The sequence below is a fragment of the Frankliniella occidentalis genome, unplaced genomic scaffold, assembly GCF_000697945.3.
Source record: "Frankliniella occidentalis isolate FOCC.00 unplaced genomic scaffold, Focc_3.1 Scaffold33, whole genome shotgun sequence".
Taxonomy (NCBI): domain Eukaryota; kingdom Metazoa; phylum Arthropoda; class Insecta; order Thysanoptera; family Thripidae; genus Frankliniella; species Frankliniella occidentalis.
Window position 1 is genome coordinate 1880931 of NW_026267163.1, and position 3125 is coordinate 1884055.

Below are 3125 nucleotides of genomic sequence, written 5' to 3' on the forward strand. Positions count from 1 at the left end.
GTCAGCTCCCCGAGCCGCTTGCACACGAGGCGGCAGGCGAGGAGGTCCTCCACGTCCAGGTACCGCATCACCTCTATCAGAACGTCGTCCAGCAAGTGCTCCATGCTCTGCGAGTACACGAAAAGGTGGCACATTAATATGAGGCCCAACGCAAAAAGTATGACACTAACACAGCGACAGTGACAACACGCACACGGAAACAGGATAGCCTGCCGTCGTCTCAAAACGTTTCACTCGACTCTCGTCGACTCGACCGTCTTGGGCTTACCTGCGTGGAGACTACTGAAGCCGTGAGGCCGTGATGTTACACCGTGGCTCGAAATGTCGACTATGTGTCTGCGAGGTACGCGTGCCGCCGGGCCGGAACGCCCTGTCGGCCCGGACAGGGCTGCAGTTTGGAGGCAGTCGGACGCTGCCCTGACCTCTTGGGAAGTCCCAGGAGGGGGGAAGGGGGCTCTACCACCCTTCTGGTGTGCCCGGCCCGACCAGACTGTGCGAGAGAGAAAGTATTGCGCAGCATAATCAGGGTGCATGATGTTACCATACGACTGATTTTCTACAGGGAATGGCCAGGCCACACGCAAATTTTACATCGGAATGCCATACGGCCTGCTGTAGATTCGTACTTGCCTGGAGCGAACGAAGGGCACGGACCGGAAAGCCAACACTGCCAACACAGGTTGACCGTGTTTTTCCACATTTTCCATCGTCGGAGCTGCGCTTTGTTTTTCTGACGAGATAAACAACGACGCCAAGAGTCGGCACAACTTTTTATTTTGTAATTATTATTATTATTGCCGTAATGTGGTGTGGCTGGGCTGGGGCACTGCCGCCGCTGCACCTCGTGTGTGTGCTGCACAACGCAGACGCACTGCCAGTTAATTAGCCCCTGGTGGGCTGGGCTGTGCCGGGCTGATGTAGGGCCGCCGCACCTGCAGGGCCTGCAGCTGGCTAACGGCCGGGCCCCGCAGCCGACTGCAGCTGCTGGCTGCACAACGGCTGCAGCTGGCGGGCTGTGACATTAGCGGCACACTGCTGCAGCCTGCAGGACCAGCGCGCCCTGCGCCAGAAGAGCAGTCGGTGCGTCGCCCGAGCAGGACGAACAAAGAAAAAAGTATTTCAGACTGTCCTGTCTGTAGTACTTGCTGCAGCAGCAGCTGACTTGGTTTAATTTCGCAAAGCAGTCCAGTAGCACAACGGCGGGGGGTTTCGAAGCAAGGGGGCCTCTTACTCAGTCGTTTTCTCTTGTAGAGCGCCCCCCCCCCCCCTTCTTTCTCCCCTCATCTTCTCCTCCGCGTTGGCGGCTGCTGCCCTTCCAACGACTCTGCCTGCTCCCCGCGTCCTGGAGGGAAAGGCTTCACTTCACCCTGAAGGGAAATGGGGGAGAGAAAGGGGGAGAGCGGGGGAGGTAATCAGGAAAGAGCGGCAGCCAGGATAGGACCTGGCGCGGCCCACCTTAGGACGGGCGCCCCCCCCCCCCCTCCTCCTCTACGATATGTATGGTAATGCGAACCATGTCGGAGGGGTTGCCTATCCCCAGGGTGACAGGGGGGCCGGGCGCGCGCGTATTAACAACATACAAACATCAGCTGGAACAAGACAAGGCGCGGCAGTAGTGGCAAGAATCTGAGAGTAAACAGCAGCGGCGGCGTGATGTCGTCTGCTCCCGCGGAACTCCCCGCGTCGTCGTCGCTCTGCTTCAGGACGCGGTGCCTGAAAGTAGAAGTAGTGACCGCGGCGGCGGCACGCGCACGCCGCCCTCGAGCCCTCCGCCCCCATCGAGCCGCCCCCGCCGCCGCCGCCCCTGGCCTCACTAACAGAAAGGAACATCTCAACGTTTTCAACAAACGTATACAAGGACCATTTCGCCTAAGCGTTATGACTTCCGTGAAGACCGTAAGGCGCAGCGCTCTGCCGGCCCCCGAGTCCCTCCCCGCCTTTCCTCCTCCCGCTCTGTCTCTGTGCCCCTCCTCCCCTACCCGCCGCCCCCGCGCGTTTGCAATAAAAAGTTACTTTTATGGGAGTAGTTGATTCACTCGGGCGCAAAGCTTCTTACAATTCTTAATTACTAAAGGGGAGTTGAACTGCATTCCTACGAGAGGCAGGGAGAGCAAGAGGGGCTGCGCGCGCTCGGTTGATGAGGAGGGCGGGGAGCGGGCGGGGGGAGGAGGCACAAGTGCAATCTTTCGCGGCCGCGCTAACCACCTGTGGTGCACACAAAAGTTTGAGCCGGGCGGTTGGAGGCCGACGCGGAGGAGGCCGTAGAGGCCGTACGGTACGTACCGCGGCACAAGGAGGAGACCCCGGTGCCGTGCCGTTGGCGCGAACAGGGAGTACCGCGTGTTTTCCTACCTGCCTACCTCTATGGGAGCCGCCGGAGCGTAGGCAAACCCGCAGCACTCGGGCGCGTTGCACGACAGCGTCGTGCTGCACTGGCCGCACTGCGCACACTCTCCATATCACGGGAGTGCAAGGCCATTGTACAACGATTGTCGTTTTTGAAAAAAGAAAAAAAAAACTAGGATGAGGAGGGAAAAAGATGTTTTGCTGTGAACCTCCTTCCTACCTTCTCTGTGGAGGTTAACTCGACCGTTGCGGCGCTGCACCGCTTTTTGTCGCGAGGGCCGCCACCGTCGTGTTGTGATGGGCTAACGAGCTGCGTGCCATGTTTGTTTTGCCCGCAAGGTGGTCTCTCTCCCCCACTCGCTCACTCACTTACTCGCTCTGCTTCGCCTCCGCTCGGCTCGCTCGCTCGGAGGTCTGCGGCATTGGTCCAGCAGGCCCGCTCCTCTCGCTCTGCTCTGCCCCCCCCCCTCACCCCGCCCCTCTCTGTTCGCGGACTTCATTTGTTTCCCAAACATACTCCCGTCGCTGCTCATTAACCTGGGCCCGCTCGTGTTTCAGGAGGGAGGAAGGGAGAGAGAGAGGAGGGCCTCGCTGCCACACGCCCCCGCCGCCCCCCATAGCCAGTTCCCGCGGGGGCGCAGTCCCTCCCCGGCCCGCCCCAAGGAAGGCCCCATGGTGCCCCCCTCGGCCTCGTAGCGCCGGCGGCACCACACGGCGGGGTGTCTCGTCAGCTCCCCGAGCCGCTTGCACACGAGGCGGCAGGCGAGGAGGTCCTCCAC

At 60.8% G+C, this 3125-nt stretch overlaps 1 protein-coding gene across 1 annotated transcript in view; it reads right to left on the reverse strand.

Moving 5' to 3' along the window:
* LOC113212277 (uncharacterized) overlaps window positions 1-3125 on the reverse strand; it is a 34852-nt gene that overhangs the window by 29619 nt on the left and 2108 nt on the right. The window lies entirely within an intron of this gene.